This window comes from Hyperolius riggenbachi, chromosome 12, assembly GCF_040937935.1.
Source record: "Hyperolius riggenbachi isolate aHypRig1 chromosome 12, aHypRig1.pri, whole genome shotgun sequence".
Classification (NCBI taxonomy): domain Eukaryota; kingdom Metazoa; phylum Chordata; class Amphibia; order Anura; family Hyperoliidae; genus Hyperolius; species Hyperolius riggenbachi.
Genome location: NC_090657.1, coordinates 50,908,388 through 50,925,403, shown reverse-complemented (window position 1 = coordinate 50,925,403; position 17,016 = coordinate 50,908,388). Strand labels below are relative to the sequence as shown.

General features: G+C 45.3%; 1 long non-coding RNA gene across 3 annotated transcripts in view; it reads left to right on the top strand.

Moving 5' to 3' along the window:
- Positions 1-17,016, top strand: part of LOC137540890 (uncharacterized) — a 131,744-nt gene that overhangs the window by 37,287 nt on the left and 77,441 nt on the right. For 2 of the 3 annotated variants that reach the window (XR_011025066.1, XR_011025067.1), the window contains exon 3: positions 6,763-6,871. This is a non-coding gene — a long non-coding RNA (uncharacterized lncRNA). Of the gene's footprint in view, positions 1-5,518; positions 5,583-6,762; positions 6,872-17,016 lie in introns of those variants that run through there. The other variant, XR_011025068.1, reaches the window with a different exon arrangement.

Below are 17,016 nucleotides of genomic sequence, written 5' to 3'. Positions count from 1 at the left end.
TGTGTTCCATGTGTGTATAGTGCTGTGTGTGTGTGTGTGTGTGTGTGTGTGTGTGTGGATGTTCTGCGTGTGTGTGTGTGTGTGTGTGGTGCTGTATTGTATGTGTGTGCATAGTGCTGTGGTGTGTGTTTGTGTGTGCGTAGTGCTGTGGTGTGTGTTTGTGTGTGCGTAGTGCTGTATTGTGTGTGTGTGTGTGTGTGTGTGCGCGTATGTTCCTGTGGTGTGTGTCCGTGTTTGGGGCATTGAACAAAGGAATTGTTTTTGCTCTGTCTTGTAACCCTCATATGTATTTGGACATGCCTACACATTATTATGATAGGAACGCCTGCAAAGCATGCATCCTTTATGCACACACATACTATTTCCCTTTGCTTGTTCCTTAGCTGTCTTTCGCTCATACACACTTCTAAATTCAAACAATGGTTGGTTGAGAAAATCAAACAGGATGGAAGATGAACGATGGACATTGCATTGCACGTCGGTGTATTTTTACAAGCGATCGTCGGTTGAACCATTGTAAATCAGTTGTTTTTTAAGCGATTTTTCTCTGTGTGTATGTACATTTTTAGTGGTAAAATTGGTCAATCAAAATTGGACATCTGTACACACCCTTATGGTGCCCATACACAGTACAATTAAAATGTTTGATTTGATTTCCCATTTATTCGACCAAAACGATCAAGTCATATGAAAGGCAAAAATAATTTTTTTTTTTTTTTCGATTAAGAAAAACTAACAATTATCCCGTTTTTTTTTTTATAGAAATCCGATCAGACATATTGGAAAAATCTTTATATTTGATCTAATGGAAGCAGTAATAGCCACTGATTAGCAGCTGCCGCTGTACCAGGTCCAGCAGCAGTAACAGCCACTGATTAACTGCTGCTGGCACAGTGGCGGCCGCTAATCAGTGGCTGTTACTGCTGCTGGCACAGTGGCGGCCGCAACAGCCACTGATTAGCGGCCGCCACTGTGCCAGCAGCAGTAACAGCCACTGATTAGCAGCCGCCACTGTGCCAGCAGCAGTAACAGCCACTGATTAGCAGCCACCACTATGCCAGCAGCAGTAGCAGCCACTGATTAGCAGCTGGCACTGTGCCAGCAGCAGTAACAGCCACTGATTAGTAGCCGCCACTGTGCCAGCAGCAGTAACAGCCACTGATTAGCAGCCACCACTATGCCAGCAGCAGTAGCAGCCACTGATTAGCAGCTGGCACTGTGCCAGCAGCAGTAACAGCCACTGATTAGTAGCCGCCACTGTGCCAGCAGCAGTAACAGCCACTGATTAGCAGCCACCACTATGCCAGCAGCAGTAGCAGCCACTGATTAGCAGCCGGCACTGTGCCAGCAGCAGTAACAGCCACTGATTAGTAGCCGCCAGTATGCCACAGCAGCAGTAAGTTGTTGATTAGCTGCTGCCACTGTGCCAGCAGCAGTAACAGCCAATGATTAGCAGGTGCCACTGTGCCAGCAGCAGTAGCAGCCACTGATTAGCAGCCGCCACGATGCCAGCAGATCAAGAAAAACTAATAATTATGATTTTGATTGGCCAATCACTGACCAATTTTACCACCTCAATCTAGCATGAGAACTTACCTACACAATTCATCCTCATGCTACATGGAGCTGGTAAAAATTGGTCAGTGATTGGCCAATCAAAATTGAAGATGTGTACCAGGCTTTAAAAGAGTAGCTTGCCAAGTTATAAAAGGCAAGCTACTCTTACACAGCAATAACTTAGTTCCTGCAAGATTAGCGTAGCATCCAGAAGCAGAGTACTGCTAAGCAGAGCAGGATCATCCACCAGGCAACCTAAGCAGGTGCCCGGGGCCTAGTGGGTGTCAAGGGACCCACCTGACACCTTCTTTGACCGCTCTTCACTTCAGCTTATCAAAACGACTACAAGAGGCCCCCAAGTCTACTACTTTGCCTATGGCCCCATTACATCTCAATCCATGTCTGTCTGGCGCTAAGGATCGTGGGAAGAGTTATTTTCTGTCTAACAGGCTGTCAGTACAAGGAAATGCATCAATGACTTTCATTAACCCTCTTGCTAGAAAAGTGCAGTGCAGCTAGAATGAAGAAATTATTTGCACCCCATTGATTGATCTCTTGTGCTACGTACACACATGCGACAACGATCGTTCGTTAAGGACGACGAACAAACTTTTAATTGACGAAAGAACGACCGAAGTAAAGTTAGTTGTAAAAAGTGTGTAACGATCACATCGTTACAACGAACGTTACACCACGTAAAAGCACTTAATGCGCCTGCGCATAAAATTGTAAAGTTCCTTGGAGAAAAAGTGAAATACGCATGTCCAGCCTGGTACGAACGATCGTTTCCAACGATGTACCACTTTTGCGAACGATCGTCGGTGGTAAAAATCCGCCAAGAGAGAACTTTGTTTTGTAGCGATTTGCCTCGTTCGTCGTTTGCCTTAATAGTCGTTGGTTCGTTTTTTGTAACGATCGTCGTTGGTAAAGATCGGGGAACGATCGTTACAAACGACTATAGTCGCATGTGTGTACGCACCTTTGGTCCATCGCTATTGATAACATCAAATGGATGCAAAGTGTATGCAAATGTACACTGCGGGAAAAATTGACCAATCAAAAGCAGCAGAGGCACATACAAGACAAATGTATTTCATTGCATTGCAGGGATACTGGAAAATGTAATCCGGTGTAGTGTCAGATATTGCTCCATATCTGATAGTGTTCCCACGCATGTGCAAGTTGACTTTCTAGCCCAAAGCTAGAGAGGGTCCTGGACCTGGTGTGCAGTGCCCACTGTCCAAAGTTCCTGGTGTGCAGCATACACTATCCAAGTGGACATACAGTCAGAACATAAAGTTGTCTGGGTTATGGAACATTGATTTGCTTTAGGGCTGGTTCTCGCGGGCGTCTGCCCGGCTTTCAGAGGCGTTGCGTTCGGCGGTGTTGCGGCAGCGTCATGTTCAAGCTTTCAGTTGGGTTCAGTTGCAGTCAGCGTTTTTCTCCCCCCACAGGGAGACATTAGCCACAGCGGTTAACCGTTCCAGGATGCTACATGTAGCGCCTCGAATGCCAGGGAAAATTGGGATCTGTACGCCGCGTTCGCGCGAAAGCCGGTAAAAGCCTGGTACAAACGCTCCCATTCACTTGAATGGGAGCATTTAATGCCGAGCCCCGCGTTAAACACAGGGCAGATGCTCATGCGAACCAGCCCTTACTTTCCAGTAGAGCAGGCATGTCCAAAAGTCCAGCCTGGTGGCCAAATACAGCCCACCAAGCCATTTCTGGCAGTTGCCCACCAAGCAGTTCTCTACAGTTGTAAATTCAATGTGACCCACAGGCCGTGTCTGCAGTCACTAATTAGCAGCTTCCACTGTGCCAGCAGCAGAAACAGCCACTAAATAGCAGCTTCCACTGTGCCAGAAGCAGTAATAGCCGCTGATTAGCAGCTTCCACTGTGCCAGCAGCAGTAACAGCCACTGATTAGCAGCTTCCACTGTGCCAGCAGCAGTAACAGCCACTGATTAGCAGCTTCCACTGTGCCAGCAGCAGTAACAGCCACTGATTAGCAGCTTCCACTGTGCCAGCAGCAGTAACAGCCACTGATTAGCAGCTTCCACTGTGCCAGCAGCAGTAACAGCCACTGATTAGCAGCTTTCACTGTGCCAGCAGCAGTAACAGCCACTGATTAGCAGCTTCCACTGTGCCAGCAGCAGTAACAGCCACTGATTAGCAGCTTCCACTGTGCCAGCAGCAGTAACAGCCACTGATTAGCAGCTTCCACTGTGCCAGCAGCAGTAACAGCCACTGATTAGCAGCTTCCACTGTGCCAGCAGCAGTAACAGCCACTGATTAGCAGCTTCCACTGTGCCAGCAGCAGTAACAGCCACTGATTAGCAGCTTTCACTGTGCCAGCAGCAGTAACAGCCACTGATTAGCAGCTTCCACTGTGCCAGCAGCAGTAACAGCCACTGATTAGCAGCTTCCACTGTGCCAGCAGCAGTAACAGCCACTGATTAGCAGCTTCCACTGTGCCAGCAGCAGTAACAGCCACTGATTATCAGCTTTCACTGTGCCAGCAGCAGTAACAGCCACTGATTAGCAGCTGTCACTGTGCCAGCAGCAGTAACAGCCACTGATTAGCAGCTTCCACTGTACCAGCAGCAGTAACAGCCACTGATTAGCAGCTTCCACTGTGCCAGCAGCAGTAACAGCCACTGATAAGCAGCTTCCACTGTGCCAGCAGCAGTAACAGCCACTGATTAGCAGCTTTCACTGTGCCAGCAGCAGTAACAGCCACTGATTAGCAGCTTTCACTGTGCCAGCAGCAGTAACAGCCACTGATTAGCAGCTTCCACTGTGCCAGCAGCAGTAACAGCCACTGATTAGCAGCTTCCACTGTGCCAGCAGCAGTAACAGCCACTGATTAGCAGCTTCCACTGTGCCAGCAGCAGTAACAGCCACTGATTAGCAGCTGCCACTATGTCCGCAGCAGTAACAGCCACTGATTAGCAGCTGCCACTGAGGCAGCAGCAGTAAACGTCACTGATTAGCAGCTGCCACTATGCCAACAGCAATAACAGTCACTGATTAGTAGTCGGCAGTATGCCACAGTAGCAGTAAGTCACTGATTAGCAGCTGCATCTGTGCCAGCAGCAGTAAGTCACTGATTAGCAGCTGCCACTGTGCCAGCAGCAGTAACAGCCACTGATTATGCCAGCAGTGGTAACAGTCGCTGATTAGCAGTCACCACTATGCCAGCAGCAGTAGTCACTGAATAACCGCCACCACTATGCAGTAGAAGCGACTGATTAGCAGCTGCCACTATGCTACCACTGATTAGCAGCCGTCACTATGCCAGAAGCCATAACAGCCACTGATTAGCAGCCGTCACTGTGCCAGCAGCAGTAACCGGCACTGATTAGCAGCCGTCACTGTGCCAGCAGCAGTAACAGTCACTGATTAGCCACAGCCACTATTGCAGCAGCAGCAACAGCCACTGATTAGCAGCTGCTTCTGTGCCACCTGTACCTGGTATATGGGTTATTTCCAGTGGAAATGTTTTATTTCACAGACGGTCACAGGCAATCTGCAAAAATTGTGCTTCATTTCGCTAGTTCTGCCCCCGAGCACTCTCAAGAACGGCGATATGGCCCTTGGTCTATAAAGATTGGCCACCGTTGCCATAGAGAAAGCATTATCAGAGGAGAGATTGTTATCTGATTTTACACTGGCATTTACTGTTCTTGCTACTTGAGCATCATATGGTAACACGTGACTGGCCTGCCCGCTAGCTTACAAAGGCTATAAGTAAACTCTAGGACCATGTTGTAACGTAGGCTTGCCCATGAAAGTCTCTTTTCCACCTTTTTTTTTTTTACTTTATATTCACTTGAATTTGCATTATTCGTTTTACTGGTGAGTTTGGGCTTTCCATCTCCACTACCGCCAGTTTACCACCAGGTGGCGCTCAAACACCACTGCATGAGGTGATTGAACTCTGTCACACAGTGCAGTAATGACTGGAAATACAGCCGGTATGGGAAGAGGAGATTCTGTAAACATAAAGCAGATTTACAGTAACGGTAAAAAAATAGTAAAATTGGATATGAAATGCAGCTTTGATTTTTCTTTTAAAGTGACAGTATGCTAATGCAAACAACATTTAATAAAATGAATTTAAAAATATAAGAAATTGGTGCTCTCCAGATCACCTCTACGCAGTGTGAATGTCAGCAGCCATTTTTCTCAGATTTTTACCTTTCGTTTTGTGCATAGACTAGGAAAAGCTACAGCAAACCTCCAAATCATGTATTCTGAATGGATTATCAGCAAGGCTGAATGTATCATTTTTCTGCCATGTGCCCCCTTTCCATGTGTAACACCCCCTTCCTTTTATTTACAGGTGAACAGTAGCTCCCCTCTCCCCGTATTTGCAGCCTCCTCTCGTGTATGCAACAACCCCGGTTTTATGTCTAGCCCCCCCCCCCCCCCCCCCTTGAAGCTGCCCAAGGCTCGGGCCTTGATGGCCCTCCAGAAATCCACCCCCAGTTATTGCCCTGCTGACTTTTTCACACCAAACAGAATCACTTTTATTAAATTTGCAAAAGTGCTGCATGTAGTATGGAAGTATGGAAAACCAAAAATGCTGTGAAATCGTAAAAAAATAAATTCATCACAATTTCAGACAGAGATTTTTGTGATTACCATGGCATGAATATTGGTGATGAGTGTTTTGTGTTATTGCTGATATCCTGGAATTCTCAGGGACAGCAGTCTCTAGTTTACCAATAATACAGACCGTTTCCTACTTACAAATGGCTTGTTACAATGTTTGATACATACAAAGTCTTACATACAAACCCTTCTCTTCAAGTACAAAATATACAGTAGTTTGTTACATATTTTTGTTGTTGTATTTTACAGTGTTTTATAAACTGCTGTCTTGTGTTTTAAGACCCATTTAAAAGTACAAAAACATTATTGTTCACACTGTATATCCAAATCCATAGTTTTCCAAAAGTAAGTAATTTATCCTCCTTTTACTATGTAGAACTTATGACTCAACTCACAAACCACCTCCTGGAATAGAACCTGTTTGTTAGGAGGGGATCATTGTAAGGAGGGGACGGTTGTAAACATCCAGTGTCACACCTCTGCAGATGGAAATGTTTTGGTGATAATAGAAGTCAAAGAAGAGTGGTCAGTCTTATTGAAGCTGAATGCTAATCTTTTTTTTTTGTTTTTTGTTTTTTTTAACTGTAGAGACCAGAAAAGAATCTTGGAATGCCTAACACCTACTGGGTTCCACTCTTGTCCGACAAGAACAGGAAGTAGAGGCTGCAGTGGGCGCAAGATCACTAAATCTGAGCAGGTAAAACAGTTGAAAGCATGCTTGGAGTGAGAGGTATATCGAGGCTCAGTGACGTAACAATAGGTGCTGCAGCCCCTGCAACTGCATAGGGGCCGGTTTGGGGGGCAGAAGGGGTCGTAGCATGAGGGGAGAGTATTGGCCCCCACATCGGCACGGAGGGGGCCCCCCTCCTCCCCTCACCTTGGGCTCTCCCCTCAAAGTGCTCCCCTCCTGCATTAAATAGGTGGCGGCGGCGGCAGCAGGAACACAGGCATACCTATATGTCCCACCGCTGAGGTCCAATCTCTAAGTGCTACATGCTACTTCCTGATAAACCGGAAGTAGCATGTAACACTTAGAGACCGGACCTCAGCAGTGAATTACAGAGGTATGCCTGTGTTCCTGCCGCCGCTGCTGCCACCTATTTAATGCAGGAGGGGAACGCTCTGAAGGGGAGGGGCCCAATGGCCTCCCCTCATGCTGCGACCCCTCCTGCACCCCAAAATGGCCGTAAGCGGGCCAGGGGGGGGCATCTAAATTTTTGCGGGAGGGCCTGGTGATTTCTAGTTATGCCCCTGTCAAGGCTGCCATAGTTATTTCCTTTTAACCACTTGCCGACCTCACACTTATACCGTGCGTCGGCAAAGTGGCAGCTGCAGGACCAGCGACGCAGTACTGCGTCGCCAGCTGCAGGCTGATTAATCAGGAAGCAGCCGCTCGCGCGAGCGGCTGCTTCCTGTCAATTCACGGCGGGGGGCTCTGTGAATAGCCTGCGGGCCGCCGATGGCGGCTCGCAGGCTAAATGTAAACACAAGCGGAAATAATCCGCTTTGTTTACATTGTACGGCGCTGCTGCGCAGCAGCGCCGTAAGGCAGATCGGCGATCCCCGGCCAATCAGCGGCCGGGGATTTCCGCCATGTGACAGGGGACAGCCTGTCACTGGCTGCACAGGACGGATAGCGTCCTGTGCAGCCCGGTTCACCAGGGGGGGCCAGGTAGGAGAGGGAGGGGGGGATTTCGCCTCGGAGGGGGGCTTTGAGGTGCCCCCCCCCCCCCGCAACACCCGGCAGGCAGGAGCGATCAGACCCCCCTAGTGGGGAAAAAAGGGGGGTGATCTGGTCGCTCTGCCTGCACACTGATCTGTGCTGGGGGCTGTAGAGCCCACCCAGCACAGATCAGCTAAAACAGCGCTGGTCCTTAAGGGGGGGTAAAGGGTGGGTCCTCAAGTGGTTAAACAATACCCAGTTGCCTGGCTGTCCTTCTGATCTTCTACCTTCAATGCTTTTAGCTATAGACCCCGAATAAGCATCAGGCGCTCTAAATGAAGTCTGACTGGATAAGCCCTGTGCTTGTTTCAGGTGAGTGATTCAGACACTACTGCAGCCAAGTAGATGAGAAGAATGCTAGGAAACTGGCATTATTTAAAACTAATTAAATATGGCAGCATCGATATCTCTGTCAGTTCAGGTGTACTTGAAGTGTGGAATGCAACATACTGTGGCAGGCACTGCACTACTCCTCTCCTCTCTGAGATAGGCGATAGGCTGGCTCAGTGGAAAAGGTGGAAGCGGTATCCCACAGGCCAAACTTTGAGACTCCTCCCACCCACAGATGACCCAATCTCTCAGCAGTCTTTGCAAAACTGCCATAATGAAATTTCCACCCATTACTTCAGTTGGGAAAAGGAATTCCATAAAGGACAGTGTGCTAAAACTAGCTGTGTGGTGCTCTCACCTACATTTATTGCCCTAGACAAAGGCAGGGCAGAGGCAAAAAAGGATTAAAGCTAAAGGGAGTCTTTAAAAATAAGCCAGATACTTGCCTAAGGAGAGGGAAGGCTCTGGGTTCTAATGAGCCTTCCCCTCTCCTCTCCTGGAGCCCTCAGTGCAGAGCTGGCTCCCCCATTTAAATCCTCCGCCGTGGGGGACTTCGGAGGAGCCTGAGTCCTCCCAAAGACAGGCGGCTCCATACTGCGCACATGTGAGTGCGTGAGAGAGCACTCAGGAGCACTCAGGCTCCCCGTAGACTTTCCGAAGTCTCCTTCACTAGCAGAGTGAGCAGTATTTGACCAAATTAGTCAAATACTGCTCCCGGGGACAGCAGTGCACCGAGGGCACCGGGACAGGAGAGGGAAGGCTCATTAGGACTCAGAGCCCGGAGCAAGATAGCAGTTTTTGCCCACCGCTGGTGATCACCTGGCTTCTTTTGTGTAAGATTTGGAACCCAGCTAGCATCCACCAGGCACCTAGATTCTCTCCAGGGCCTAGGCAACTGCCTAGGTTTGCCTTGTGGATGATCCGGCTCTGGTGTAGGACCTTCTTTAGTAAACCAAGCCCTTAAAGTATCACAAATGTTTATTTCTAACTGGTGGTTATTTAAAAAAAAAAGAATAATCCAAAAGATAAATGTTAGTTGTCATTTAATGAACGGCTTCTGAGGCATTGTTGATCATACTGTCTCTTAATCTAATAAATAGGATCTGCACAACATCCTTTTTTTCATGTTTATGTATTTATGATTGGATTACAGTAATGTTGGAGGTCATTGGCGGTGTGTGGTGCCTCCATAGAGCGTTATTAGTGTGACTGTGTATACTCTGCAGCAAAATGTCCCTTCCACATCATCCCTGGTCTTCACTAAAGTCTCTGATTATTAGAGAGGCAGACATACACTACAACTAGACCCATTCAATAAAAACATCCAGTCCAACAGACATAAAAAAAAAAAAACTTAAAACGGCATGTATGTATTTATTTACATTTTGTTTGATCAATTAAGCCTAATGTTGCATAGTGAATTTGTTTGAAAAAGACATCCATCCATTAAGTTCTACTAGAAATACAATACAGCACCAGCCTGCACACTCATACACCCCTGTTGATCCAGAAGAAGACGAAAAACTCTTATGCTGAGAATACACCATGAGTTTTTTGTTTTTTTTGGGGGGGGGGGGTTGCAGATACATGGCTTGATAGATAATTTCCAACAGGTTGATCTGATTTCGATCATTTTTTATGATTGATTTTATAATAGCAATGAATGGAAATAGATCAGAAAAAAAACTATTGGAAAATCGATCGGAAAGTAAAAGTGCCAAAAAAACTCATTATGTATTCCCAGCATCACAAAGCAATGTCTGATTAGCTCAAAGGGGAAAAAATTCCTTGCCGACTCCAGATGGCAGTCAGATATAAACCTTGGATCAACACGACTGGGAATTACCAAGTAATTATAGACATGGATGTACTTCAATGCAAGAAAGAAAATAACTAAGAAGTAATTACTGTGCAAACAAAGTAGAGAAAGTTCTCTGCTTCCCCCTCCTGGGTACAGAGTTATTGTTTACACAGCTAAAGGTAGCCATGCATCTAGCAATAATGGACAGATTAAACCAAGAAACAAATCTCTCTCCTAATCGAATCTGATAAGAGAGAGGTCTGTCGGCTGACCATACACCGCAGGCAGATTCCCAATCAATTTCATACTGAAATCGACCTGTAATCGGCCTTGTGACGCCGCATCTGACCGCCTTGCTGCCCCAACGCTATTCCCCTGTTAAGTGTCGCCCCCCCCCCCTTTGTCCCGTGCCCAGTGCATGCTATACATTACCTGTCCACGGCCTCCGCTGCTTCCGGGATTCTCCATACACGCGTACCACATGGTTGCCTAGTAAGATGGCAGCGTGTGTGACGTGTGTGACGGGTGTCACTTAACATTAGTGGGGACAGCAAGGGGGGTTCATTGATCTTCCCGAAGTTGCACGCCAATCCAGCAAGTCGGCCCAACATCTTGCAGCATGTGCGACCGACTATACAACCAATTTCGGTAACGAAATTGGTCGCACTGTCGGTCAGGCATGCACTTGGTTGCACCGATTTTCACTAATTTTTCATTTGCATGGCTACCTTTAGTATAGCTCCAGTCAATCTAATAAGATTGCTCTTGCCATACTAAAAATTAGCAATTAGCTTCTGAGTGAAGTAGAAGGTTTAAGGAATAACCCTTCCAGTAACTTAGAAACTATATCTTTTTTTTTTTTTTTTTTTGCTATTAATTTTATGCTGTATTTGATGCTTTAGACCAGTGGTTCTCAACCTTTTTAGCACGTGTGCCCCTTTGTGAGTCATCCCTAGGCAAATGTACCCCCTACCAGTGAAAAAGTGGGCGTGGCCATTACATGATGGGCCTGATTCTCAAAGCGGTGATAACTCAGTTATCACGCCTAAAAGACTTTAGGCGTGATAACCTTTGCACCACACTGGTGAAAAGCCAGTTTAGGCGTGATAAGTTTAGGTGTGATAAGTTTAGGCATGCTAAGTTTAGATAAGTTTAGATCGCATGCAAAGTCCCGCATGCAAAGCAGCGCCATTAAACTCTATGCGAAGTGCACCAGACTTTGCTAGCGCAAAACTTTTGATCAGCTGTGCACTGCGGTGCTAACCCAGTTGGTGCTTAAACTTATCATGCCTAAACTTATCACACCTAAACTTATCACACCTAAACCTTAACATGCCTAAACTTATCACACCTAAACTTATCATGCCTAAACTGAGTTTAGGCATGATAAAGGGCTTTTCACCAGCGTGCTAACTGTTAGCACCGCTTTGTGAATCAGGCACGATGTGTGTGGAGCCAAATACTAACAAAATATAGGTAGTCCCTGGTTAACAAATGAGATAAGGACCGTGTCCATTTTTAATCCAAATCCATTCTCTTTTGTCCCTTCTGTTCTCCCTATGCCTTATTTGTCCTCCTCTGTGTCACCTCAATTTGTGTCTAATTTGTCTCCCTCTGTGTCACTTCATATCCCCGTATGTTCTCTGTTCCCCCTGTGGCTATTTTCTCCCCCTCTGTTCCCCCGTGCCTCTTTTGTCCCCTTCTAGGTCCAACTGTGTCACCTTTTGACCCCCTGTTCTAGCTATGTATAGGTGCCCCCCATATAGGTATCCAGGTATAGGTTCCCCAGAATAGGTAGCAAGGCATAGGTGTGCCCAGTACAGGTTAGCAAGGTACAGGTGGTCCCCCAGTATAGGTAGCAAGCTATAGGTGCCCCAGAATAGATTAGCCAGGTGCAGGTGGTGCCCCAGAATAGATTAGCCAGGTGAAGGTGGTGCCCCAGAATAGATTAGCCAGGTGCAGGTGGTGCCCCAGAATAGATTAGCCAGGTGCAGGTGGTGCCCCAGAATAGATTAGCCAGGTGCAGGTGGTGCCCCAGAATAGATTAGCCAGGTGCAGGTGGTGCCCCAGAATAGATTAGCCAGGTGAAGGTGGTGCCCCAGAATAGATAGCCTGGTGCAGTGGGTACCTGTCCTGTGTTGTGGTGCCCATCTGTCTTATGAATTCGCCACTCTTCCACAGCCACATCCAAGTTGCCGCTGCATAGCTCGCCGGCACATGTGACATCACATGCCATGCCAGCGCTGTGTAAGCTACATACATGGAAGATCACCGATCTGTGTCCCCAGCAGAAAAACCGAAGCACTCTTACAAGAGGCTTCAGCCTTTCTGCTCGTAAAAATTTCCGCATCCCCCTTGTGCTTCCGCTTAGCTTGAAGCACAAGGAGTGGAAAAATAACTCAAGGTGGCCATCTTGTGGCCAAATAGTAAGACTACATCTACATATTTTTTACATTACAATTTACACATATAATAACATTAAAAATTAACTGTTTATTTCCCACACCAAAATATTACCCAAATAAAATTTTTAATGGAAAAAAAAAAAGACATAAATAGTTACCTAAGGGTCTGAACTTTTTAAATATGCATTTGAAGGGGGTATATTACGAACATTTTTTAAATTATAATGATGGACGCAAAACGGAAAAAATGCACCTTTATTTCCAAATAAAATATTGGCGCCTTACATTGTGATAGGGACAAAATTAAAATGGTGTCATAACCGAGACAAACGGGCAAATAAAATACATAGGTTTTAATTATGGTAGCGTGGATTATTTTAAAGCTATAATGGCCAAAAACTGAGAAATAATGAATTTTTTCAATTTTTTTCTTATTAATCCCGTTAAAAAGCATTCATAAAAAAATCTTAGCAAAATGTACCACCCAAAGAAAGCCTAATTAGTGGTGGAAAAAATAAGATATAGATCAATAAATTGTGAAAAGTAGTGATAAAGTTATTAGCGAATGAATGGGAGGTGAAAATTGCTCTGATGCATAAGGTGAAAAATCCCCGCGGGCTGAAATGGTTAAGGGTACCTAAACTGAGAAGGATATGGATTTTTCCTTTGAAAATAATACCAGTTGCCTGACTCTCCAGCTGATCATGTGTCTCTAATGCTTTCAGCCACAGCCCCTGAACAAGCATGCAGATCAGATTCTCTGACTGAAGTCACACTGGATTAGCTACATGCTTGTTTCAGGTCTGCGATTCAGCCACTACCACAGCCAAAGGGATCAGCAGGACTGCCAGGCAACTGGTATTGTTTAGAAGGAAACCTCCATATCCCTCTCAGTTTAGGTTCCCTTTAAGGCTTGTCTCGCCTACAAAATTCCATCTCTCCTTGGTCTGCTCAGTCTCCACCCCTCTTGGACAATGTGATATAACAAGTCTCCTTGAAAAAAAATTTGCTGTCTTGCAGACTTTCAAATGTCACTAACCATGATACTGTAATCAGAACCACACCCCCTTCTCTGGCCACGCCAAACCCCTCCATTCACACCAATGGATGAGGAGTTGTGACAGCTTGGCCACTGCACAGAGAAGAGGATAGGCCAGTGGGACTGTGAATAATGTGACCCCACTGAAGAAAACCAGCTGTTAGACATGTAAAAATAAAAAAATCTGCTGGTAGTTAAAGCATCAGAAACCCTTTTGTACATTTTTAAGGCTGAAGCTGATTTTTGATTTCCGCTGATTTCTGTAGTTCATCTGTGATGAGGTCAGTGTTCCAGCAATCCATCAGTACAGTAAGTGTGACTATGAGACGCATTCTGGGGACCCAACATAATTCACACCGTATGCCAACGCCTATAATTATGTTGGCAGAGATCTAGCGCTCAGCCCGTTGTGCCTATCACTGACAGATTGCCTTATCATTCAGAGGGAGTGGCGGCCCTATGGGTGGCGGCTACAGCAAAGGGAAAAATCACAACGTTCTAAAGGAAATTGGCAGAAATATTCCATGCCAGACTTCATCTAACAAAAACCACTAAAAGGAAAAGAACCCCCACCAAAATATCGGACTGCACTACCGTATAATAATCAACCTAATAACGCTATTTATTGAATCAAATTACAACAGTATAATCATATGAAATACATGATATATAAAGAAAAGAAATTTAATATAAAAGCCACAGCCACCTCATGCTCATAAGGAGCAAGTAATTAGTGTAACATAAAAAGTCCTATATAACAGCATAAGGCCAGTTTTACCCTTGAAATGTGCGTTTCGCCACCCTTGGCACATTACATCGCAATGCACAAAACCACAAACATATGACCCTGCGGCAAAGTGCGCTGTTATATGCGCAGTCATATGCATAGCATCACCCCTACTCCTCAGAGCTGGGACAAGGTCCTCCAGCACCCAAGGCTGAGACACCAAAATGCGCCCCCGCATCCCTCCCACCCCAGCCGTCACACACTGATTGCTATTAGACTAAGAGGCCCCCAAACCCAGCCACCTCCCCCCCCCCCTCCACCCCCAACACCTTAATCTCTAGTTATCTGGCTTGCAGCCACTGCCATGTATCCCCTTTTCTTATTTCTCTCGGCTTCAAACACAATAGGTGAATGATAGCTGAGTAAGTTGTGTGCCCCGCCCTACACTGCGCCCGGAGGCTGGAGCCTCTCTCACCTCTGCTGATCATGTGTCTCTAATGCTTTCAGCCACAGCCTTGCCTCTCCTGCACACCCCTTGCCCAGTGATGTACTCCCCTACTGGACAGGAAGTACGTCACTGGGATTCCCAGGTTTCCACGTCGCACTTCTGTCATTCCGCATCAACAATTTTAAAATGTATGCGCTGCCTGTGGACTTGCATTTCTTCTGCCGCTGTGTCCCCGTGAAAGGTGACCTGCAATGCGCTGTTGACTTTACGCCGGCTCGGCGGCCGATCGGGCGCTTCTGGCACAACATGATGTGGTAAGTGTGCTAAGCCCCGTTGGCTTGCATTGCCGTTGCATTACCCACGGTAAAACAGGGTAATGCAATGCAAGTTTACAATGCAAATGTAAAAGGAGCTTCAATCCAAAACAATCTTGAACAATGCATTTAAAAAAAAAAATGCTAAATTCATGAATGTACAAAGTATTAAAATGCATATGCAGCATATCGATAAGTTCGTATAAAGTGCAAAGGCATTGAAGAGCATGAAACAAATAGTGAGTTATTATTATTTAGTGCCGACATATTATGCAGCGCTGTACAGTATATGTATATGTGTATGTATGTATATATATATATATATATATATATATATATATATATATATATATATATTGTCTTGTCACTAACTGTCCCTCAAAGGAGCTCACAATCTCGTCCCTACCATTGCCATATGTCTATATTATGTAGTGTAAGTACTGTAGTCTAGGGCCAATTTTAGGGGGAGCCAATTAACTTATCCGTATGTTTTTGGAATGTGGGAGGAAACCGGAGTGCCCGGAGGAAACCCACGCAGACACTCTTTGCAGATAGTGCCCTGGCTGGGATTCGAACCGGGGACCCAGCGCTGCAAGGCGAGAGCGCTAACCACTAAGCCACCGTGCTACCCGTTAATCCCTTTTGCCCTTTATTATGGGTTCAATTCGAAAAAGACTCAATTCTACCATATAATATAACTATAACCCCATATATTACTCTGAATCAGGCAAAGGGACTTAAAGATCATAATCTATTAGTGTATGATACCTTACAGTTATGGTATAAATATAGAAACATCATGAAATTGGGTTCTAATAAAGCCCCTAAACTTTCTTTTTTTGGGACACCCAATGAATTTTGGATGTCTGACAAATGTATCCCATTTTCGTTATTACAGCTAAACAGAAATATTCCCAACTCAGAATATTTTAGGTATCTTCAAATAAGAAACTTTTATCTGGCTTCCTTGGCCCCTAATGCACAATTTAATAGCACCTTTTTTGAGAATCTGTACTTACTTACAGAACCAGTTAAAGGGACTATATCTAGAATATTTGGTAAACCTTGCGCAAGAACACAAAACGAAGCCAATGATTGACTGGGAAGAGGAGCTGCAAATCGACTTTCCTTTATCTGAATGGTGTGCTCTAGCCCAAACTCTTCACACAGTTCCTAGAACTCCTATGATAAGAGATACTGCAATGAAAATATTCACTAGACTAGATGGTACAGACCATACCCCCCCTAAGATTGCACAAAATGTTCCCTTCTGTTTCTCCACTCTGTTTTAGAGGCTGTACAGAAGATGGATCATTATTTCATATTTTGGGGGATTATATGAAAGTTCGCCATGTATGGGATAAATCACAGGAAACAATATCTACTCTTTCCTCCACCCAGGTTTCTATTGAAGCCAAACATGCACTGTTGTTCGCTCCTAACAAACGTGTCCCCCAAAAATTTAGGAGACTCTGTTATGTACAGTATTTATATGCTCAATCCTTTGGGCTATGGCATGCCAATGGAAACAAATTGCAATTCCCCTTTCCATGGTAGGTTTTCAAATAGAAGAAATCTGTTTAACCACTTCAGGACCACAGTCTTTTCGCCCCTTAAGGACCGGCCACTTTTTTTCCATTCAGACCACTGCAGCTTTCACGGTTTATTGCTCGCTCATACAACCTACCACCTAAATGAATTTTGGCTCCTTTTCTTGTCACTAATAAAGCTTTCTTTTGGTGCGATTTGATTGCTCCTGCGATTTTTACTTTTTATTATATTCAGCAAAAAAGACATGAATTTTGGCAAAAAAATGATTTTTTTAACTTTCTGTGCTGACATTTTTCAAATAAAGTAAAATTTCTGTATACATGCAGCGCGAAAAATGTGGACAAACATGTTTTTGATAAAAAAAAAAACATTCAGTGTATATTTATTGGTTTGGGTAAAAGTTATAGCGTTTACAAACTATGGTGCAAAAAGTGAATTTTCCCATTTTCAAGCATCTATGACTTTTCTGACCCCCTGTCATGTTTCATGAGGGGCTAGAATTCC